The sequence below is a fragment of the Elephas maximus genome, chromosome 4, assembly GCF_024166365.1.
Source record: "Elephas maximus indicus isolate mEleMax1 chromosome 4, mEleMax1 primary haplotype, whole genome shotgun sequence".
Classification (NCBI taxonomy): domain Eukaryota; kingdom Metazoa; phylum Chordata; class Mammalia; order Proboscidea; family Elephantidae; genus Elephas; species Elephas maximus.
The window spans coordinates 24,596,326-24,621,381 of record NC_064822.1 but is presented as its reverse complement, the minus strand read 5'-3'; the positions used below and the strand labels follow the sequence as shown (position 1 = coordinate 24,621,381).

Genomic DNA, 25,056 nt, shown 5'->3' with positions numbered 1-25,056 from the left:
AAGCAGCACATGTTCTTTCTCTCAGTGTTTCATAACGCACCCACCCCCACCCTGCCTCAGGGAGGAGGGCCATAAAGAATGACGATCCTTTACAGGTTGTCCATATCTGTACATGTCCTTCTGAAAGCTTTAGACAGTAACAGCTTGCACATGAAAAATAAAATGAACACTTAAAAAAAAAAAACAGATAAGAGAGAAAAGGAGACAGAAGTGAGCAGAGAGGGGAGGGACCTCAGTCCCAGCAAGAAAGAAGAGCCAGGAGTGCAGTGCATCATTTAGACCTGCGCCGAGAACCTTCTGGACACAGGGGGAGATTGATACCAAGACACATGAAGATCTCCAAGGAACACTGGTCCTGCAGAGGTTGAAAGGAGACCAGGACCTTCCCCCAGAGCCGACACGGAGAGAAAGCCTTTCCTCTAGAGCTGGGCCCTGAACTCGGGCTTCTAGCCTCCTAAACTGCGAGAGAATAAACTTCTGTTTATTAAAGGCATCCACTCGTGGTATTTCTGTTACAGCAGCGCTAGATGACTAAGATAAACGTCAACCTGTTATCTTGGCTAGATGGCCGTGCTAAAGGGCACTTGGAAAGATAGTTTTGATTTGTTAGTTTTATTAGTTTAAAAGAACAAGAGCAGAACAAGAGTTTGGTCTGCTCTGCTCACAGCTGCCTCTTGAGAGAAGCCTGCCTCCAGAACTCAACATGATTTGGATGGAGCAAGGTCAGATTACTGTGTCTTCTAAATGTTTTCAAAGAATTGGACTATATTAGGCAGGTGTTGCTAACAGCGTTTCTTCGGATCGTTTTACGGAGGAATACTGATTCATTTTTTTCTGCTCTGGGTGGATCTGTGCAAATCACTTTGTTACTCAAAAAAAAAGTCTTGTTTGTCTTGGGATGCAGCCAGGCCACTAATGGGTGGTGTGTGCTGTGTCACAGACCTCAGGCCCCAAGCCTGAACTTTGCTTTGTCTATCAGATCAGATGAACGTTTATAAAACAGGCAGTGAGTCTTTGGAAGACTTCAGAGGTAGACATAACACTAATGTGTGTGAGCCTGTGTAGACAGAGACTTTGGACAGATTTCTCTGAGATTTGGGAATGTGGGTGACCTGAAGAAAGAAGAACAGAAGAGGACAGGTAAGGGACTTCTGATTTCCTAAAAGAACTCTTTTTGGGTACATTGAGAAAAAGGTTAGCATTTCCAGGGTTGATAGGGGCCTTGTTCCCCCTCTTTTTTCTGACAGTGATATTTGGATGTTGGTAATATACCAAGCTCAGAAAATTTCAACTAAAAGTACCACAAATTTGACTTTTTAAGTAAAAGCGCAGGTTTTTTGTTTTTTTTTTTTTTTTTTACTGGTGCCCTACTCCCAAAGACCAGAGGGTTCCCAGCTCTCCCAATGGGGAAAACAAGCACACAAAAGTCCTAAAGGAATCTCTTCCGTTGTGACCTTTTATTAGATCCAATTTAAGGCGGAGGCCTTATTTGAAATAGAATTTACCATAGAATGGGAAACAGAAACCATGGAAGGATATCAATACACCTTTGTGCTTCTCTGTTCCCCCACCAGCTCCACACACACAAACACACACACCCCATATCTGCGTGAAAAGTAGGCAGCAAAAGCCTGAAAGGTCAAATAAGAGGCTGAATATAAATTGGAACAAGTCTTAATTTTTTACTTCACTTTTATTTGGACACTTTTGCTAATTCTCTTTGGTGGGTTTGAGAGTTTTTAAACATTCTTTGGCCCTGGGAGGGAGTTGTATAACCATAAAACTTGAGAATCCTGGCCCTAGAAGAAATGTTCCTTTAAAAACCCCAAGGACAGAAAATTGAATACAGCTGTGCAAAAAGAGGCGCGAGCTGAATGTTGGTTGAGGGCGGCTGCTGTGCTTTGACCAGCTTTCCCAGCACACTTGGGCTGTGGTTTCTTGGAGATGGGAGGTGGGGAACGTTAGTGTCCTTTTGAAGGTTTCAGGGAAAGGCCAAGATCTTCCTCCAGAACTATATGCTTCTGTGATTGTGGTTAAGAGAACATTTTTATTGGCATTGCTCTCCATCTTCGTGCTTGTCCTATGCATATTTTATTTTCTTTTCCCCTGCAGAGGTTTGGGGTTTATAGGTCATTTTCTGAGACACCGTGATTCTGCAAACCTGACAGTTCCCACTTAGAAATAAGCTTCAGAGCTTAAATAGTTTATACCAGAGTCAGAAGATAGGGCAGACAAGTTACAGAATCAGAAAATACAGCAGATGAGATCTCGAGCGCTAAAATCCCACTCCTCTGCTTCCTCAGTCACAGAATTTGTCTCCATACTTAAAAAAAAAAAAAGTTCAAATGTGGACCCGAGAGCATGGTATCTTGTTCCTTGTCTTTCCTCCCCAGAGACAGAAATCAAGATGTTGCTTCTCTGCTGTTGGACTGGTTGGTTCCCACCGTTTGTTTTGTAACCCATGGGGAGTCGTTGCAGCGTACCCTAACCTTTGTGCAGCCTGCTATTAATCACTTTGCTCTTGGTCAGACCATGTAATGGAGATTCATACTTCTTCCTCTACAAGATTAGATTACTGTAATTTTCATATCCTGGACTGCCCACTAGGGATCTGCATTAATATTTGTTGGTATATAAAGCAGTATTTTGTTTCTGAGGAGAAAGGACTGAACTTGCCCATTTGGCCGCCATCAGAAAACATTTCACGGGGGGCCTATTGTGAGCAGTCCTTGGGTGGCGCAAATGGTTAAGGCTAATTAAAAAGTTGGAGGATTGAGCCCATGCAGAGAGAGGCACCTTGGAAGAAAGTCCTTGCCATCTACTTCTGAAAGATCATAACCATTGGGAATTTCATAGAGCACAGTTCTACTCTGACACTCATGGGTTTGCTGTGAGTCAGATTTGACTCAATGGCAACTGGTTTGGTTATATTGCAAGTGTGACTCTGAAAAGTAGCCCTGCCTTCAGGTAAATTCACTTACCATAAAGGCCAAAAAGTAATGCCCCCATGGGCACATGGGCCCTGTGCCGTGGCTCTGCCTAGGGGATGCCAAGCTTAAAAGGTCAAAATATATGGAGAGTTTTGCGAGAGAGTCTCATATTGCAACCGAGCTCTGCTTAGTGAGGAAAGCCTTCCCCAGAGAGGTATATGGGGAGGAGTTAAACTCCTTCAGGCATGTAGAGGAGCCTACCCAAAAGCCAGAAGGACTTGTGATCACAGATTGAGAGGTACAGGTGGAAGAGTCAATGAAAGGTAAAGTAGCCTTTGAAAAAAATATATCTTTGGCACCTTCCCTACAAAATATGTGTTGTAGCTTCAGTTGTATCCCCCAAAATGATATGTTGAAGTCTCAATCGCTCTACTTATAAATGTGACCGTGTTTGGAAATAGGGGTTTTCTTTTGTTGTCAGTTAAATTAAATGAGGCCATCCCAGAGTAAGATGAGCCTGCATCCTAATCCCTCCTGAGAATGTTTTTATAAAAATGGAGAGTATGTATATGGAAACAGGGTCACGCGCAGACAGGTGCCATGCGATGAATGCGTCTATAACCAGCAAAGGGATTGGTGCAGCCACCAGGAACTAAGAGAGAAGCAAGGAAAAGTTCTTCTCTCAAAGGGGTTGATATAGCTGATAGCCTGATTTGGACTCCTGGCCTCCAGAACCGTGAAAAGATACCTGTTCTTTAAAGCTACACTTTGGGATAGTTTGCTGTGACAGCCCTAGGAAATTAAGGTGATGTCTCTTATTCTCTCTGTTCATTTAGCAAATACTTATTGAGTGCTTCCTGTGTGCTAGGCACTGTAGGTAACACCAGTCGACAAAGCGGACAGAAGTCTTTGCCCTCACGGAACTCACATTCTAGGGGCCTGTGCCACTTGGGTGGGAGTGTAAGCTGAAGAAAGCCACATCAAGGAGTTAAGAGTACCTGGAAGAACTCCTAAATAAATGTAGTGTTGTTGTTATTGTTAGCTGATGTCGAGTTGGCCCCCAACTCGTGGTGACTCCATGCACGACAGAATGAAACATTGCTTCATCCTGTGCCATCACCATGATGGGTTGCAGATTGGATTGTCGTGATCCACAGGGTTTTCGTTGACTCATTTTCGGAAGTAGATCACTAGACTTTTCTTCCTAGTCTGTCTTAGTCTGGAATCCATGCCGAAACCTGTTGAGCATCATAGCAAAATGCAAGCCCCCACTGATAAACAAGGGGTGGCTGCATATGAGGTATACTGGCTGGGAATCTAACTCAGGTCTCCTGCTTGGAAGGTGAGAGTTTTACCGCGGAGTCACCACTGCCCTCTGTAAGTGTAGTGGTTTGAGAATATATTTGCTTATGTATTTCCTCTCTTCCTTCTGACACAATGCACATACTCTATCCCACTTCCAAGATCACCAGGCTTTTTTTAATAGATCCTCTGAAGGGCATTATTCGTACATGCTAATGAATAATTCACTTCAGTGTAATGAGTTCAACAGACAGCCTCAGGGTCTTGGACGCCATTGTCTGGTACAGACTGGGTTTCCCTTAGAGGGGAGTTCGGGTGTAGTCCTATGTTTTTATCTTTGTGTATTGTCCCATTGTCTCATAATTCTCACTCAGAAGCCTTGCATTGACATATCATCTCTCCTTGGACCACCTTCCTTTTTTTATTCCCTTTCTTTGGTTTCTCTTAGTTGTCTCTTTTTTTTTCTCCCCCAGGCAGTAGGGAAATGACGCTTTGCCTCCGAATTACAGGCTCTCGGTTTTTAGAATTGGATGGAACTGTAGAAGTCTTATCTGGATCAATGACTCTTCAATCCCTGCACTGAAGCCACGTTTTCATCTGGTAGCAATGAAATGAGAAATAGAAGAAAATAAAGTAAATGTTTCATAAAGCTAAACTGGATTAGTTAACTCTGTTGTTGTAAGGACCAGTTGCCGTTAGGTCAGTTCTGACTCAGGACAACCCTAAGTGTCTCAGGTAGAACTGTGCTCCACAGGGTTTTCAGTAGCTGATTTTTGGAAGTAGATCACCAGGCCTTTCTTCCGAGGCACCTCGGGGTGAACTTGAACCGCCAACTCTTTGATAAGCAGCAAGGATGTTAACTATTTTGCACTACCTAGAGAGTCTGTGATTGTAATTGCTGTATTTTTCTGTTACTTTCTGTCTTAGTCATCTAGCACTACTTTAACAGAAATACAAGTGGATGATTTTAACAACGAGAAGTTTATTCTCTCACAGACTAGTAGGCTAGAAGTCTGAATTCAGGGAGTCAGCTCCAGGGGAAGGCTTTCTCTCTCTGTCAGCTCTGGAGGAAGGTTCTTATGATGCATGAGTCTTCCCTTGGTCTGGGAGCATCTCAGCGCAGGAACCTCAGGTCCAAATGACTCGCTCTGCTCCTGGTGCTGCTTTCTTGGTGGTATGAGGTCCCCTTGTCTCCCTGCTGGCTTCTCTCTTTTATATTTCAAAAGAGATTAGCTTAAGACACTATCCAGTCTTGTAGATCTCATCAATATAACTGCTGCTAATCCATCGCATTACTTCATAGTGATAGGATTTACAAAACACGGGGAAATCACATCAGATGATAAAATGGTAGACAATCATACAATACTGGGAATCATGGACTAGCCAAGTTGACAGATATTTTGGGGGGACACAATTCAATCCATGACACTTTCCTTGCTTGAGCTTTGTGCAGTTTTTTAGTGTCTCCCACTTTTAGTGTCTTCAGCATCCTGAAAGCAGCCCACCACCCGACACCAACCCATCCCCACAGTTGACTGATTCTTCCTCCCCTTCTCCCACCCTCCAGTTTTCAGACGGTGCCTTCCTCCTCATTTCTGTAGCCCCTGCCCCTAGTATTGGAGTCACTGTCCTCCCATTAGGGTAGAAAGTCCCCAGTTGGAAGTGCACATGCAAGACACAACACGTAGTGGTTCCATTTTACAGAATTATTGGTACTGTGGTTCCACTTTATTATGGGTTTATCAGGCCTTTCTGGGCTGGCCCCAGTGTCCAGCCATCACTTATAACTCTGTTTCTGTAGGAAAATTAGAAATGAACTTTTACAACAGAACCCTTATTGAGCTGGATAGCGCTTGCACTGTGTTTCTAGCTAATGGGGTGTGGGCTTTCTTGGTTTGTGGAGACTGGGGAGTGTAGTTACAGAGAGAGCTGCCCAGGCCTCCTCTCTTCCCAGTATATCTCTGAGGTTTGGACGTTGCTCCTGGTTCTCCTTTGTGACACTGCACAGATGTTGGCCTTGAAATTTCACGGCTTTCCTTCCTACCACAGACACTTAGTGTTTCCATTCAGGAATAAGAATTGTCCATTCCCACTTGGCATTTGGGATCAGCAAAGAAAACCACTAAAGGCACTAGTCTTTGTGACGTCAACAACAGCCTGATAAGAAAGGGCCTTCTCAGGTTCTTCTCTTGGCTGTGGGATCCTTACTCCACCAGCTGTATTGCTGTAATCCCACAACCCAACTTGAGAAGCAGCCTTTGTTGTTCTGCAGTGAGATGAATTGCTGCTTGAGAGAAAACAGAAACCCCATGTTTTCGGATATATAGAGGCCTAAATGGAGCATATCCCACTCTGTGCATCTCAGATTGCTCTCTGGACCCTGAGCCTGGTGTCCAGGAATGTGATGTTGGTCCAGCCATGTAAGTAAGAGCTGGGTCCCTGCTGCCAGGGCTCATAAAACATGGTCCAGGCTCACCCCTGGCAAGCTCACAACCGCGGGGCCAGAAGTTCTGTTCGTGCTGAGCTCTGCTACACACCCATTGCTGTGAAGCAGCAGCCTGGGAGCGAAGAGTTGGCTCGCTCATCGGTTCTTCAAGCCAGTGACCTTCAGACGACCTTGGAGCTCGAAAGATTTTCATCTACTGTCAGTAATGCTTGCCATAAGCTTTGAGACAGATACAGGGAAAGAAAGAGACAGACAGACAGACAGATACACGGTCTCTGATTGATTGATTTGGGGCATGTACGAGAGGGGCATTTGTTGGTTGAAAAATATTTTTTTACTTAAAATAGTCTATTTTGCTTTTCTGCCTTTTTTTTTTTTTAATCTACTCACAAGCAAAATTGTTTGTCCCTGGTTCAGAAGACCATAATCTCAGGCTCCTTCTGGTATTTCAGTGTAGATGTCAGGAGACGAGAGCCTGCCCCTGCCTTCTCTCAAGGTGTCAGAGCCCTAAGCTGGCTGAGAACATGAAAAAAAAAATTAAAAAATGAAGTGATTCCAAGTCTGGTCCTGTCATAGCAGAAATTAGAACAGAATACAGGTCCTGGTTGCCTAGTCTTTTTGTCCTCTGGAAATGAGCAACTTGAAAATACTCCCAATGATTGTTCAAGTTCGTGGCTATTTAGAAAGCGGATCTTTCCTGAGGTGAAGCTGTTAGAGAGCTTTGTTGTCTTTGTTTCCCTGCACTGACAGCTCTGGCCAATGTCCTGACATCATCGTGACTTCAGAAGTAGGTGCTTCATGGAGGGAAACTGGAAAGTGAAGCCACTATACAAAAACAGTGGAGCTGGCAATACATATTTTGTTTTCTGCCTATAAACTGAGGAGCCATGGTCTTACTCTTTTCCCAGTCTCAGAGGGATGTTAAATGTTAAATATTGACTAATCAAACCTGGAAAAGAGGAGGAGAATGTTCTAGTTGAATTAAAATGAGAAAAAGAGGTCTAATTGCAAGCTATTTTGATTCTAGTTTTGAGTCTTCATATCCCAGTCATTTATTGCATTTATTGAGTGGCAGACATTTCTGAAGTTTTCGGGGATACAAAGATGACATGGAGTCCCTGCCCTCTGAAAGCTTACAGTCTAGAGATTAGCAATCATAGGAAAGGGTTGTTCATAACGTAAATTGAGCTGAGTCATGAAGGATGATTAGGGGTTTTCTAAGTGAAGAACTCACCATCCGTCAGTTTGTTGTATTGTAGTGGCTTGCATGTTGCTATGATGCTGGAAGCTATGCCATCAATATTTCAAGTGCCAGCAGGGTCACCCATGGCGGACAGGTTTCAGTAGAGCTTCCAAATTAAGATAGACTGGGAAGAAAGGCCTGGCAAGCTACTTCTGAAAATTAGCCAATGAAAACTTTATTGATCACAACAGAACACTGTCCAACTGGCTTGCTTTGCACATGTCATCAAGCGGGATTGATCGCTGGAGGAGGACATCACGTTTGGTGAAGTAGAGGGCCAACAAGGGTGAGGGAGACCCTCAGTGAGATGGATTGGCACCGCAGCCACAATGATAGATGCTAACATGCTCATGATTGTGAGGACGACACAGATTGGGCCACATTTTGTTTCTTCATCCATAAGGTCACCATGAGTTGGAGCTGACTCAGTGACAGCTGTCTTTCTCTCTCTCTTTAGCGGTCCATCCATCCATCTAAGTGGAGAAGGAAGGATAGGCATTCAGAGCAGAGAGAAGAGCCTGGGCACAGCACAGATGGCCAGTGTGGGTTCTCATCATTGGGCTTACGCCACCTTCTGGAGAAGGGTGGTGAGACATAACGCTGAAGAGGTGGGAAGGGGCCAGGTTGAAGAGGCTGGGGACTTTGGAATGTATCTATCAGGACAGGGGTCCTCAACATTTTCTTTTGCACCAGCACATGTATGCTGGATGATACTCGCACATGCCACACGCTGCATATATCCAAAACATGACTTTGTAATGAAACAAGACATTGACTGGGATCATAAAAGCCTGTGAGTGGCCATCAAAAATATTCCACTGGTCTCACCCTGTCTGGAGAAAGGAAGAATGAAGAAAACCGGACACACAAGGGAAAGATTAGTGCAAAGGACTAACGGACCACATCTACCATGGCCTCCACCAGACTGAGTCCAGCACAACTAAATGGTGCCCGGCTACCACCACTGACTGCTCTGACAGAGATCATAACAGAGGATCCTGGACAGGGGGAGAAAAATATAGAACAAAATTCTAACTCACAAAAAAAAGACCAGACTTACTGGCCTGACAGAGATTGGATAAAACCCAAGAGTATGTCCCCCAGACAACCTTTTGGCTCAGTAATGAAGTCACTCCTGAGGGTCACCCTTCAGCCAAAGATTAGACAGGCCCATAAAACAAAACGAGACTAAAGGGGCACAGCAGTCCAGGGGCAAAGGCTGGAAGGAAAGCTGGTAATAGGAAACCCAAGGTCAAGAAGGGAGAGTGTTGACATGTCATGGGATTGGTAACCAATGTCGTAGAACGGTATGTGTACTAATTGTTTAATGAGAAGCTAGTTTATTCTGTAAAACTTCATCTAAATTACAATGAGAAAGGAAGGGAGAAAGAAAGAAAACAAGACATTGAAATTATTTGTAATCTTCACAACTATAGACAATGCTTCCATAAAAGTAAGTCACTGCAGGTCCTAGTCTCTGTGAGATAATCTCTGGGTAAAGTGTAAATTTCCAAGGTGGTACCTATCTGTAACTTGGCTCCTTTTTCCTCTTACTGAAGAATATCTAAATGCAAGAGGATGAAAGTGACTATGAGGTTATTCTTACGTTTACTCTTTTATCTTTTGAAAATCAATTTAAAAAGGTTGTGGCGTGAGCTTTCATCAGTGAGAAGTAACTTGCTCTCCACCTGCCCACTGGAGGCAACACCTGCCAGCACCCTGCTTAGAAACCAGGGCTGGGGCTTGTGAGGAGGCTTTAGTTGGAAGTGATGTAAACCAGTATCCAGTTGCTGTTCAGTTGACTTTGACTCATGGTGACCTCATGTGTCAGAGTAGAACCGTGCTCCATAGGGTTTTCAATGGCTGATTTTTCAGAATTAGATCACCAGGCTTTCTTCCAAGGTGCCTGTGGGTGGATTCAAGCCTCTAACCCTTCTGGTTAGCAGCTAAGCGCATTAACAGTTCGCACAACCCAAACCCAAACCTAAACCCATTGTTGTCAAGTCGATTCCGACTCACAGCAACCCTTTAGGACAGAATAGAACTTGGCCCATAGGGTTTCCAAGGCTGTGATCTTTATGGAAGCAGACTGCCACATCTTTCTTCCATGGAGTGGCTGGTGGGCCGAACTGCCAACCTTTTGGTTAGCACTTAACCACTGTACCACTGGGGCCCCTTGCACCACCCAGGGACACGATGTTTTTAAAGGCTATTCTGGAAGCAGTGAAGAGGATGGGAGGTGGCAGTGGGGGAAGGAAAAACCGCTCTGGGCTCTGACAATAGTCCTAAGGATGAGAGCATCCGCAGGGGAAGTAGGAGGAGAGAGAAAGGCGTGGCTGAGCCAGACTGAGAGGTTCAGGCAGCCAGACTTGGCAGCTGCTGAGATGTGAGTGATGAGCTTAAGCCAGGAGAGGCCCTGGTTTCTGGTTTGGGAGACCAGGTGGATAGTGGTGATGTGATGGTCAGTCAGTAAAGAGGAGCAAGTTTCGTGATGGAAGATGATGAATTTAGTGTTATCTGTCTGGAGTTTCCTGTTCCTGTCAGATATCCTGATACTGTGAACTCCAGAGAATCACTGGTGTCCTGGATTCTGCCCCAGCAGTGGCTGAACTCACTCCAGGAGGGGGCAAAGCAGGAAGAGTACCAAAGCCAGGGAAGTATTCCTAGGAAATATTCAGACATTTGAGGGGGTGAGGTGAGAGGAAAAAGGGACTGTGAAACAACTGAGAAAAGGGGAGTAGTCAGCAAGGTATGGGGAGAGCGGTGTCAAAGAAATGTTTAAAAAGACTATTTCCATGAAGGTAGGAGTGGTCAAGTGGTTAGAAAATATCCATGCCACAGGGGGTCAATTCCAAATGAACCGTCAGAAGCGTCCATGGTTAGGGTCTTGCATTGACCACCAGTTCCTGGGATCTGGTTGTTGTGTGCTGTGTAGTTGATCCTGGCTCATAGCGACCCTGTAGGACAGAGTAGAACTGCCCTCCAGGGTTTTCTAGGCTGTAAGCTTTATGGGAGCAGATTGTCAGGTTTTTTTCCTCCAGCAGAGCAGCTGGTGGGTTCCAACCGCCAGCCTTCCAGTTAGCAGCCAAGAGCTTAATCATTGCACCACCTTCTGGGGTCTGGAGGGAGTTGAAGTCAAATTGCAAAACTGGTGGAGGAGGGAATGGGAAATGGGGGAGGTGGAGACAGTGACTGGGAAAGATTGTTGTTGTTAGCTGCCTTCTAGTTGGCCTCAATTCACAGCAACTCCACATACACCAGACTGCTGTGAGCTATAGGGATTTTTTGAGCTGATTTTTCAGAAGTAGACCGCTGGGCCTTTCTTCCTAGTATGGAAATTTAGTGGTGAGGAAAAGAAGAGAAATAGGTGGGCAAGACTTGGAGGGAGGAGGTGGAATTGAAGGAACTTAAGGGTGGGTGGGAGATGAGAGAAGCAGAGGCATATTTTGGGGCTTGTGGTGCTGTCCCTTTTCACTGAACTGAAAGAAGCCTTGTCTCATCTGTTGTATTACATGACATTGCCCAGAGCTAATCTTTTCTAAAAATAAAAGCCCAGCATAAATTAGTTTGGCCCTCAGAAGTGGCAGTTCAGGGTGTTTGGATTTAGGCTTTATGTTATGGTAGCTGAGAGGATCAAGGGCACTGAAGCTTTCTCGTTCTTCCCGTTCTGCCTCTTAGAAGGTCCCACAGTTATACTGCCTTTTAATTTTCAAGAATGAGGCCTCCATGGAATGCCATAGGATTCTGGAGTTCAAACACTTGTTTTCTGTGCTATTTATAGCAGCATTAAAATTTGAGATGTCGCAGTCTCTCCCCGCCTTTCTCAGAGTTCTTGTCTTCTATTTCCAAAGTATAAGTCAGCTTCGGAAAATAATCTTGTGTAGTGGGTTCAACTTCTGAAAATTATCTGGAGGTATCCTGTTCTATTGTTCGGTAGGCCCTGGGTAGTAGAGGTGCCCTGTTTAAGTATCCTTAAAAAACACAACAAACCACTGCTGTCAAGTCCATGCCTATTCTTGATGACCCCATGTGTGCCAGAGGAAACTGTGCTCCACGGTTTTCAATGGCTGATTTTTCAGAAGTAGATTGCCAGGCCTTTCTTTCAAGGCACCACCGGGTGGACTTTAACCTCCAGTCTTTCAGTTAGCAGCTGAGCGTGTTACTTGTTTGTATCACTGAGTGACTCAAGGATTCGTAGATCCTGCTGAATACAAGTATTTAATTGGAAAAGATTTCTATTGCTTATTCTGTGTCAAATGTTTTACCTTGGATCAATGACTCTTCTACTCTTGTAGGGAAAAAGGAACATTGCCAATCTGAAATTCTTAAGATTGCATTGATGACAGGCAAATTGATACAAATTTATTTAAAGTACAGAATATAGTTAGTAGGCCACTTACAAATAGATCATATTTGGAAGTTTCATTTGAAGTTGGTTTTTGAAGTCGGTGTAATAGTTGGATTGCCCCGTTACGTGCATCCCTCCTGTTGTCCTTTTATAGCCTCCCCACCTGCCAACCTCTGATGGCTGCTAAGCTGGTCTCCATGTCTATAGCTTTGTCGTCTTAAACATGAAATGGAATCATACAGCATGTATGATCTTTTGGGATTGGCTCTTTCACTCAACATCATTCCATAGTGATTCATCTAAGCAGTTAATAGGTTGTTCCATTTTTATAGCCGAGTAGTATTCTGTGGTGTGTTTAACCATTCATCCACTGGAGGACATCTGGTTGTTTCTGGTCTGGGGCTGTTATGAATAAAGCTACTGTGAACATTTGCATACAGGTTTCTGTGTGAAAAGCAAGTTTTGTTTCTCTGGAATAAATGCCCAGGAATGAAGTCACTGGGCCATATGGTAGTTGCATTTTTAGTTTTATAAGAAACTGCCAAATTGTTTTCCAGGGTAGCTGTACTATTTTAGCTTCCCACCCTCAGTGTATGAGTGACCCAGTTTCTCCATATCCTTGCCAGCATTTGGTGTTGTCACTATTTTTTATTTTAGCCATTCTGGTAGGTGTGAAGTGATATTTCATTGTGATTTGAATTTGCATTTCCCTAATAGCTAATGATTTTGAATATCTTTTCACATACTTATTTGCCATCTATATATCCTCATCGGTGAAATGTCTCTTTGTATCTTTTGCCGATTTTCTAGTTGGATTTGTTTTTTTTTTTTAGTGTTGAATTTTTGGGAGTTCTTTACATCTATTTTATGTATTTGTCCTTTGTCAGAAAAATTTTCTCCCATTCTGTAGCATGTGCTTTCATCCTCTTAAATGATCTTTCAAAGAACAGAAGTGGGCGTTTTGATGAGGTCTAATTTGTCAGTGTTTCCTTTTGTATATTACGCTTTTGGTGTCAAGTCTAAAAACTCTTTGCCTAGTCCGAAATCATAAAGATTTTCTCCTGCTTTTTTTTTCCTAAAAATTTCATAGTTGTATATTTTACTTTTAACTTCATTGTCCTTTATAGTTAATTTTTGTATAAGGTGTGAGGTTTAGGTCAAGGTCATTTTTTTTTTTTTTTTTGTCCATGGAAGTCCAAAACTCAAAATAAAGCTGATGTAATAAACAAGTTATTGGGAAGACTAGTAGTCTACAATATTGTTCTAATATTAGTATTAAGTAATAAACCTGACCCGTTGTTGTTGAGTCCATTCTGACTCATAGCGATCCTGTAGGACAGAGTAGAACTGCCCCATAGGGTTTCCAAGGAGCAGATGGTGGATTTGAACTGCCCATCTTTTGATTAGCAGCCAAGCTCTTAACCACTGTACCAGTAGGATGAGAAATAGTTATTTATATAATATACTCATGTTGGAAGTGCAAAATGATAAACAAAGAAATGGTAACTGCAGAGGGTATGTTGGAGATGTGTAAGTCCTGTGTAAGTTTAGTTGTTACTTCTAATATTAAATCGTAATACATGATTTTCCATTTTCTTCGGGATAATATGAAATCTACTCTCAAACATATCAGTTCTGATTACTGCCATTTTTTTTTTTTTTTTGAGAAAGAAATGAGACAAGAGAGCTTTCTGAGTTAGGCAGACAGTGGAAATATTTAAGAGGGTGTTCAAAGGGATTGCAGAGGTAGAATTAACTAGAATTAGAACAGTCAAAGACAAAACCCAGTTATTATCAAGTCACTTCCGACTCATAGCAACCCCATATGTGTTAGAGTAGAACTGTGCTCCATAGGATTTTAAAGGCTATGATCTTTTGGAAGCAGATTGCCAGGCCTTTCTTCCAAGGTGCTTCAGGGTAGGTCACCAGCCTTTCAGTTAGTAGTTGAGCGCTTAACTGTGCTACCCTGTCACTCCCCAAAGACAAAAAGTACCTTGGAGTATAAAAGAGATGACTGAGAAGAATCATTCTATTAGACTTTAGTGCCTGGCGGTGCTATTAATTTAAGACAATTTGGTTGCTACAGGGAAGCAGCAAGCCAAGAATTTAAGAGGCATACAAAAGTTTGATGTTTATTTTGTGAGAGTTAATCTTTTTTAGGGGAAAAAGCAAAAATAAAATAAAATAAAAGTCCTGCATTGTTGTGGTAGCAGTGATTCAGTTTTTCCTGCTATCTGTTCTTAAAAGTACCAGTCAACAGTTTTACGTAAGTTTTTCTTTATTTTTACCCTGCTTTTTTTTTTTTTTGCTCCAGGAGGGCCCCTGGTGGCTCAATGGTTGAGCGCTGAAAGGTCAGCAGTTCAAACTCACCAGCCTCTCTGCCTAAGAAAGATGTGGCCGTCTACTTCTGTAAAGTTTATAGTCTTAGAAGCCCTATGGGGCAGTTCTGCTGTGTCCTAGAGGGTCACTATGAGCTCCACAGCAACAGTTTTTTTGTTTGTTTGTTTGCTCCATGAGAAGTTTAAAGTAGCTTATGTAAATACATCAAGCAAGATAAAATTAAGAATGAGTGAAAAGCAAAATTGGTCAAAGGGAAAGTAAGCTGAGGGCCAGGCCTTAGATTAGGGTACAGAAGTCATGCTGGGAGACTGTTTTCTGGAGGTGGGTCAAAACTTTGGCTTGGATAAACAATTTTTAGCCCTTGCACAAAACAGCCATAAAACCGGTGTTTAATTACTGTGCTTGTCCAGGGTATCTGTATCACCTGCCCACAGGACTGTCCCTTTAGGTGGAAGCATTGTCCTGCATGGTTAATTAATAACAGGAATTCAGATTTTGCTGGTGAGGCCTCCGCTGAACGATGCAGCTGGTGGTCTGAGAAAGCCAATACCCAGAGGCACACCACCCAGAGGCCCCCAGGCATGCGCAGCAGATAGCTTCTGCCCCAGCACAAGTGTTGGGGAGTTGGGGATTTATGTGGAAGGTTTGGGGAACAATTAAGACTTCCCATTATTCTCAGTAAGAACAGGATGCCTTTTATTGTAAGTACTTTTATAAGCATGGTTTTAATATTTAGTTTTAATGTTTGAAAAATGTAAGTGGCCTTTTAAGAGATGGTGGTGCTTATTGGTTCTTTTTTTTTTTTTTCCATTAGTTGAGGTTCATCTAGTTTTTAAGTGGGGCGAGCAGCGTGAGATCCCTCTGAAGATGGATCTTGCCAGCTCAGAGCATTGTCTTTGGGATTAAGATAAACTGTGTGGTTTCAGGGAAAGTGGTCCAGCACAATTTGTTCTTCTGATAACTGTCTACAACTATTGGAAGTGGTAAGAACATCCAGAGATGCCTGCACAATTGGTAAACTTGTAAATAGCCGTGTGCCATTCTAACGTGTTGTTTATGTGTCTGTGCGCTATCTACTTTTGGAACATTCAATGTCGGAGCCTTATTGATGATTGTTTCCTTTTTTTTCAACTAAAAACTGAGTTTAGAGAAGTGTTTGCCCAGTCAGTTCTGTTCTGTTGTTGCCTGTTCGGTTGACTGCCATTGTATCTTTAATTTCTCTATAAAACTAGCCAAAAGGCAACGTCGACAATCTAATTGCATTTGAAGTAGCTGCTGCCAGGACTGTTGCAACAGCTGATGGGATCCTCTGAGTTTCACAAGCTATTTCGGGTAGATTAGCTGGTATCCATGCTCTCCAGTTCAGTCCATAAAAGGCCCGTCGTCCCGAGCAGAGTGGCCACACTGCTTCTGCTGTTGTCCTCAGAAGCTGAAGCGCGCCTCAGGTTTCACTGATCTGCCCAGTAATGGATGGCCACACCAAGGCCAGATTGGGGAAGTTCAGCATCCAGGACTCCGGGGGACTGAAGACTGCGAGAAGAAGACTTCTTTTTATAATATTTTGGCATGCTTTTTTCAGAGAAACTTTTGGGGTGTAGTCTTCACCCGTATCTACTGAGTTTGGTGCCCACGTGCTTTTTGGAAAGCACCATTCTAAATTTACCCTGTTCTGAATCATCACTTCTGATAGATGTGGTTGCCCTGTTTGCGTTGTGATCTTTGATTTTGTATGCTGTTTACTTGTGCTAACTTTTCACGTTGGAATTTTTGTTTAGAATTCAAAAGTAGTATTCATTGGAAGGAGACTCAAAGAAAACACCTGAGGACATCCAAAGCCGGATTAAAGGATATAACTTTTTTTTTTTTCCTTTTAATTAGACCGATAAAGAATTGCAGTGTGAATTTTTTCCCCCCTTTAACTTAGAGGATTATACAGAAATTTGAAGTAAGTGAAAAAATCTTCCTATAAGTCTAAAATAAAGGTTTTGTTTTGTGTTTTAAGTGCCATCTGTCTGAGCATGCTTCCTAAGCGTTTGCTGACTTCAAGCAATGGAATATTCCTGCCAGTATTTACTAGTTATTGCAGCCACTCCTTTAGATACCCTTGGGCAGATTTTTTTTTTTTGGTTTTGGAAAGACAGGTTTGTTTTTTTTTTTCTTGAAAACAGAAGGACTTACTTTATGGTACAGAGAGGTTTATTACTAACAATTTGATTAATATAACTTTTTAAGTCGGTTCTGTCTAAATATTGACACTTAAAGCTCTGGAATTGAAAGCATGTTCACAGTACAAAGTAGTTGAATAAGTATATTTTGGCGTGGGGGTGGAGATCGGAAGGGCAAGTTTTACTTCACTCCTGTTGTTGAGACATGTGGAAGCGTAAGCCGACAGTCATCCTTTGTGGAATCTTTGTTTCCAGGGTTCTTTGCCTTGGTACTCTCATTCTTCAGACTTGATTTCTGGAACCTCTAAAGTTCCGGAATTTACAAGGAAAATCTCGCTTTAGTTTCTAGATTTTGAACTGTGTTTCATTTTTAAAATCTCCAAGAAAAAAAAATGCTGTGTCAATCTTTGTAAGCCCTAGAGATAGCTATGGTCTCTTGGTAATTTAGTTTGGCGATTTGCTTCTGCTCAAAACTAGCAGTGAGCTAGTTTAGGGTTTATTTGGCTCTTGGTATCAGTTGGAAAAACAGAATATTTATCGAAAAGAATTTCATTGGTGAATACTTCAGGGGTTCTTAAGCTGAGGTAGTCCTGTATCTTGAGGTGGCATTTGGAAATGTTTGAGGGTGTCGGCAGTGAGTTTGGTTTTGGGTTTTTTGGGAGGCATAAACGGTTTAAGCACTCAACTGCTAGCTGAAAGATTAGTTATTCGAATCCACCCAGAGGCACCTAGCAAGAAAGGCCTGGCGACCTACTTCTGAAAGGTCACAGCCAAGAAAACCCTATGGAGTGCAGTTCTGTTCTGCAACACAGGGGGTCACCATGAGTCAGAGTAGACTTGACAGCAACTTGACAGGTTGGTTAAGAATTCATTGTAACAGCCTTGCAATGTAGGACGGTCCTATACAACAAAGACTTGCCCAGGTCAAGAAGCCGGTAGTGTCCCCTGTTGAGAAAAACTGCAAGGTAGAAATTATACCTGAATCTTGGGAGAGAAGAAGCAGTATGCTGGGCATATTTGGGCCGCTTCTTCTCAACAAACCAGGTGAACTCTCTCGAGGATGGCCTACCAGGAGCGAATCATCCGTGCCACTCCCAGGAATATGAGAGGGAGGGACGCAGGTGGGCAGAGGGAGGGCACAGCGCCGAGGCTTGTCATTCATGCGTTCTGTCTAGGCAGGAAATGCGTGTTAGCCCTCGGGGCAGTGCTTTTTTTGGGGGGGTTGGTCTAGCTCTGGTGCCAGGAGCATAAACTTAGAAGTAAATTTTGGTTAAAGCACATAGTATATAGTGGGCATTGATCTTTCATTCAACAAGTGTGTATTTATCATTGCTTGTATGTTTGTGACGTACTGTTTCTTGGTAACCAGACCTCTGGAAGATTTTAGATTTCAATTTAGAATGAACATCTTTGGCAACACCCGGTCTCAGTTAAAATTCTACAACTGAAGAATTGTATCCAAAGAAAAGGGCCATCTGATTTTAAAAGGACGGCCAGAGAGCTACATGAATTGGGGGTCACAGGTTGCGTGGAGGGTGTGGAGAGTTGACCACCAGCAGCCTCTTTTTTTGTTGGGATACAGAAATTAGCTTGATTAGTAGGGCAAGGCACCTCCTCACTCTACGGATGTCTGGGGTTTTAAGACATTTATTTTATGTTAAGCGCTGGTCTCAAGGTGGTATTCCCTTCGACCAGTAGAATTTCCTGATCTGGAGTCTTCCTGGAGCTCTGGGGTTCTTTGTTTTGTGACTCTGAACCAGCAGCCTTGTCGTCATACCTGACTCCCCTCTCTTTAGGTTACCTAGGACTCTATGCCTGTCTCTGAAATGATGCTCGTGCCCACTACCTCTTCTGAAGCCTCCTTATCTCTTACGTGGATTATTGCCTTGGTCTTCGTTGTTCCTTTTGCTCTAAGTTCTGCTCTGTCCCATCCATCCTCAGAACAACCTTGTTGAACAAAGATCTGATCATATCACTTCTCAAAGGCAAAATCCTCAACGGTTCCTCACTGTTTATGGGCCCAAACTCCTTAGCCTCCTCCAAAGTCTCTTTCAATGTCTTCACTTCCTTGCCTGCCAAGGAAGTGATATCAAGTGAGATCTGCTCAGAAGCTTCCTCTCACCTTTTGTATCTGGGCTCCTAGAGCCTGGAGTCCAGCTTGCCCTGCAGAGCTGATGACACTGTGTCCTGCTGAGGCTTCCCTTTGCCCACAGAGGCATGCTGGCTCTTAGACCTCTTCTTCTCCCAGTGTATAGCCCAGGCCCAATACACAGTGGTGCTCAATAAATGCGAGTTGATTAAATTGAGTTGGATTGCCATGACTTATAGATTCTTCATGTCAAAATTTAGCTGTGTTCCATAAAATAATTTTGCCATCTTTATATACTATTAGGAACCCTTGGTTGCACAGTGGTTAAAGTGCTTGGCTGCTGACTGAAAAGTTGGCGGTTCGAACCCAGTAGCTGCTCTGAGGGAGAAAGGTGTGGCAGCCTGCTTCCATAAAGATTACAGCTTTGGAAATCCTATGGGACAGTTCTACTCTATCCCATAGGGTCACTATGCGTCGGAATTAACTCAGATTCCATGGGTTTTTGGTTATATATTAATCATTCTAGAAGTGGGCATTTTGTGTTACAAGTTCTGTTCCCACCGCCCCTTGCATCTAATAATGCAAGCAGAAAGATTTGTCTTACCATAATAAGCCTGGTGGGGTTTCTGTATCTGAGCTCTTGCCAGCATGGGAAATTAAGGTCCATTCAATGAAGTCAGTCACTTCATTATTGGAACCCTGCCCAAAATGAAGGATTTGTGGTGTGATTTGACTTGTATGCTTTTCCCAAGCACTGAACTTCATCTTCTCAGGTCAAAGTCAGCAGTGACTGGCACTGTTGACCTGGGAGGAGGAGTGTAGCACCTTGATTGGTTCACAGAGATTTCTCCCTCACTTTTTTTTGGACACTCCCTGGAGTGGTAGGTTTTTGAAAGAGGAATGTGTTTTGCTTTGTAACTTGCTTGTTCTATTTTGAAAGTTGATCCTTTAATCCCAGACAAGTTCGTAACCTCTTTCTGACTGGTTTTTCTGTAAATATAATAAAAGAGATAGTTTTACTATTTGCTTTGCAATGATTGGTTTACTGATGTTACGGCACTGGATTCATTTCAACTCCTATCCCTTGGCACTTAATCTCTATGCTGGATGCTGTGGGGTGAAGATGACGGAAGCATGTTTCCTGGCCCTTGGTGAACTGCTATTCCAGAGGGGTTCAGGCATGTATATAACGAAGCTGTTTTACAAGTCAGGCTGGCAGGAATGACATTTGGTATTACCTGGTGCCAGGCTCAATGCCAAGCTCTCTACCTGCAGTATCTCATTTTAAGCTTTACAATAGCCCCCCAAGAAATGTTAGTATCATTATCCCCATTTTCCAGAAGAAAAATCTGAGGCTTAAAAAGAGGCTTAGGCTAAGTAATTTGCCCAAGGACATATACTATACGAGAGTAGGGCCTGAGTTAGAACCCAGATCTGTTTGACTTCGGTGTTCATAATCATAACCACTGCTTTAAACCAGTGCTTCTCAAACTTTAGTGTGGGTAGGAATCACCTGCAATTTTGTTAATGCGCAGATTCTGATTCAGTAGATCTGGGTGGTGCCTGATACTCAGCAAACAAGATCCCAGGTGATGCCGATGACTCTGGTCTGAGGACCAGCTTTTGTGCTGCTAGTTGTTACTACTGCTCAGTTGACTCTGAGTCCTGGTGACCTCATGTACAACAGAAGGGTATCTTGCCCAGTCTGATTTAAATGACGTCCCCGTGGACCACAGATATGGAAACACCTCGGTCAAATGAAGGATCTGAAGAAGGTCTCTCAGGGTTAGAGATGGCCTTTCAAGGCTAATCTGTTTCTCTTGTTTTCAATCTTTGCCTTTCTCCTGGCCCCTGCTCCTCCTGTTGAAAACATACTCAAATTTCCTCCATCCTAAATAAAGCTGTCACCTATGTCTTTCACCACCCATTTACTCCTCAACATCCACAACTCTGCGGGCGCCGTGCTCTGCTCTCCCAGACCAGGCGTGATCTCCCGGCAGCAGCTTTACTGCGAGCACCCTCTTTGTGAGCGTGTCACCCCAGGCCTCCTGAGGGTGATGGCGCTCTGGCCGCTACACTGAAGTCTCCACAAACTGCTCCTCCCTTCCTCAGAGCTCCTGGTGGCTTCATTTTTTATTGTGGTAAAAAGTGTATAATTCTCCAATTCAACAATTTTCACATGTATAATTCCGTGACTTGGACTACCTTCTTCTTCTTGTGAAACCATTGCCACTATCCTCTTCTAGATGTTTCTACTACCGTGAGCAGGAACTCCGTGCCCCCAAGCAGTGCTTCCCCTTTCTCTCACCTGACCACTAATACGCTATAAGAACAACCCACTAACCCTATATACTATACCTTTGCCTATTTCATAGGAGTAGGATCACATAATATTTTCCTTTCGTGATTTACTTACTTTACTCAGCAGGGTATTTTCAAGGTTCATCCATGTTGTAGCATGTCTCAGGAATTCATTTTTCTTTATGGCTGAGTTATATTCTGTTGCATGTATATACCACATTTTGTTTATCCATTCATCTCTTGATGGACATTTAGGTTGCTCACACCTTTTGGCTACTGTGAATAATGCCGCAGTGAACGATGGTATGTTTTATTTTTTAAAAAATCACTCGTCTCTTCACTTGCGCAGCTATCCCTTCTTAGAGACCATGTTAAGACAAAAATTCTTGGTGCTGCACTTCAGAAGGTGGATTTTATGACCTCTCCATTTGAGACAAAATAGATTTCTTTGGATTTTATAGCTCATTTTCTCCTGGCTTTAAGGAACTTTTAAATCACCAACAAATCTTACAGTACCCGCTCTTCCTCTAATAATTTGTTAACTTCTCATTAGCTGTGGTAGGCTGGTGTACTAGATAACCAGAGTTGACAGAATTACACATAAAGAAAGAGCAATTAGGTTCTGAGTGATGCCCAAAGGCGTCACTACACCCACACACCTACATACCTATTACACACCTACAGTTTTTGAACAATGTTTTGGTTAATCAGAGGCCTCTTGTTTCTTTCTAGATTTTCAGTTATGTGCTAAGTAAGGTAAGTAGGCAAATATTATATTGTAGGCTTGGATAGATGTTGTCATTAAACAGAAAAATTGTATTGATATCTTTAGAATTTTTAAAGCTTGCAAATACTTAAAAAATGTTTTACAATCTTGAGTACATAACCTCTTTTTTATACATTCTGAGATACTATACCTAATTTAATCAAAAATTTAAAATACACACATTATACCTGCATTCATGATACCCATTCACAAAAACAAACAACTCTAGCCAGAACCCAAATGGGAAAGCAGCTGATTTTTCAGTGGTTTCAAATATATTGAATTAAGAAGTATGTTATGAAAGCTAAAATAACTTTTGAAAGATTTATTATGGTTTGTAGTAAGCAAATTTTCTTAGAAAAAAAATTTTTTTAATGTTTTATACTGGTATTTTAGTTTACATGTGCTAACATGATCACAAAATCCAGCCACATCAGTTTATTTTGCAATTGGTTTATTCCCTTTAACAGTTGCTACTACGAAGCCCAAGCAGCTCTGGTGGCACAGTGGTTAAGTGCTCAGCTGCTAACCAAAAAGTCAGCAATTGGGACCCACCAGCTGCTCCATGAGAGAAAGATGTGGCAATCTACCCATAAAGAGTACAGCCTTGGAATCCCTGTGGGGCAGTTGTACTCTGTCCTGTAGGGTAGTAGGAGTCAGAATTGACTAGATTGGCAGAAGGTACTATGAAGCCCAAAGACAAGTGACCTGTTAAATGTGTCTATAATTTGCAGATATTACTTCCGATACCCATGGCAACTAATGACTCTATAGGTTTGGTCCTCTGGTTTAGAAAATGGCCTTGGGCATGCCATGAAGAAGTAGAGGGCTCTCCAAATTATCCTCACAGCAGCCTTCATTTCTACCAGATGTTCATTGCAGCCACACACATATAATCATTTGCCTTTATTGTTTCATACACTTTTTATTAAAGGTGCTGAATATTTAAGAATTTCGTGATTAGATAAAAAAAAACTTTCGTGATGCGCCCCAGACTAGGATGACTAAGCTTCATGAGATGCATTTTACCCCAACACAGGATCCTCTCATTTGAGATGGAATTTATTTGTTTGGATTTGTATCAGTTCGTATCTCCAGAGGCTTCAAGAAGCTTTCACGCAGCTAACAATTCTTGAGTATTTTTAAAAGAAAGTTGCATTAAGGAGGTGGAGGGGAGACCAGATGGGAAGAAAGTAGTGTAAAGCAATAATTGCAAACAAGCTTTACATCTAGTCCCTGCTCTGTTGTTATTAGCTGTTGTCTAGTTGATTCCGACCCATGGTGACCCCATGTGACAGAGTAGAACTTCGCCATAGGACTTTCTTGGGTGTAATCTTTACAGAAGTGGATTGTAGGTCTTTCTTCCATCAAGCCACTAGGTGTGATCAAACCACCAACCTTTCAGCTAACAGCCAGCATTTAACTGTGCACTACCAGGATTGCTTTGTCGTTGCCCTACCCACCCGCCCCAAAATCTGATGGGCTTTCTCTCCCCTCCCTGCTCCCAGTAGAGGAATAAAATTACATTTGGAAATTGAAGGTATTTGACCCTGAACAGTGCTTGGGGCAATGGCAGAGTAACTGGGAGCAGTACTGGTCTTAGTTAATAACAAGCTGTGTGACCTTGGGTAAGTTACTTCGCCTCTCTGAGCTTCAGTGTCTTCATCCATTAAGATGAAGGTGGGACTGGAGGATATCTAAGGTCTCTTCTACTTATTTGTATTCTGTCATCCGAAGATTTCAGGGCTTGGGACTATTCCAGCATTCCCTGGAAAGGAGTCCTTGCTTCTGGAAGATGGTGGTTCAGGGTGGCAGGGCGGGAACAAGTTAGAGGTGTTTTGACCAAAAAAGATCTTAAAAAAAAAATTTTTTTTAATGCCTTCTTACTGTACTTGCTGTTCCTTCTTTTCATAGTTGCCTTGAGGACCAGTCTTTGTCTTCAGGGCTTTATTGGTGAAGGTTTCTGCCATCTCCGAAGATCAGGCTTTCATAGTTTCTTTTATATTCATTTAAATATACTTAAATTTTCTTTTCTCTCACCTGATTTATTCTTGTTCTCTTATCTTCTCTTAGACTTTTTCTTTTTTCCTAATGTGAAATCCCAAAGTGGCCACATTGGCGTGCTGAGCACCGTCAGAATTTTCCCATTCATAACAGGAGTAGGAGCTGCTAGTTTTGGTTTTTCTTTACTCCCTTTAAGTTTATTAACTCATTGCCAGCATTCATTCACTATCAGCAGTTATTTTCCAAGCATGAACTATGTGCCAAGGACTGATACAGGTGTTGAGGAGAGAGCCATGAAAAGCAAAGTCCCCATCCTCATGGAGCTGAAGTTCAGATGGGCTGTGTACTCATGCAACCTGAGTGGTTTTCTTGAGCTTTAACCCTACATGTATCTTTCAAATACCTAAATGACAGAATTTTATTATTTTTGTTGTTGTTTCTTGGTTTTGTTTTGGAGAAAATATATATAACAACACAGGTACCATTTCAACAATTTCTACATGTACAATTCCATGATATCGAGCATGTTCTTCAAATTGTGACCCTTTGCCCAACAGCCTTTTCCAAACTATTTCACCATCATTAACACAAACCCCCATCCCTCAACCTTCTCACCTGTCCTTTGGAGTTACTATTGTCGATTTGATCACACAGATAATTCTCTAAAAGAGTATAAAGCTTAAGGTAGGCATTCTTTTCTAACTAGGCAAAACTACTATTTGGTTCAGATGACATCAGAGGAAGTTCAAGGTTTAAAGATCTCCTCAGGGTAATAGTTTGAAGGAGTCATCTGGCCTCAGTGGTTCCAGAAAGAAATGACAGAATTTTAAATACCTGACACATAGGAGGTGCTTGTTAGGGTTGGGTTCTACCTACTGCTTGCTTTTTTTATCTTCTGAAATTCTCTCTTTCTCTATAATTTATACTAATAAGATTCCAAGACTTTTTTTTTTTTTTTTCTTTTTTAAAGTCTGCTCAGTTTAGGCAAGTTCAGGTCAGATACCCATCTCTATTTTTTTAATCTGTATTTTTCTTTACTGTCGTAAAGTACTATCTATAAAACGTTGATTCATTGCTGAGGCAAAGGTTAGTGTTGGTATCATTCAATCAGTATGTTCC

The 25,056-nt window shown here is 42.4% G+C and overlaps 1 protein-coding gene across 1 annotated transcript in view; it reads left to right on the top strand.

Annotated features, from left to right (window-relative positions):
* The first annotated feature begins 1,061 nt into the window (after positions 1-1,061).
* The window catches only part of SVIL (supervillin), a 199,435-nt gene continuing 175,440 nt past the window's right edge, over positions 1,062-25,056 (top strand). The window contains exon 1 of the mRNA XM_049881717.1: positions 1,062-1,140. The gene's annotated coding sequence lies outside the window, so the exon portion shown is untranslated. The remainder of the gene's footprint in view (positions 1,141-25,056) is intronic.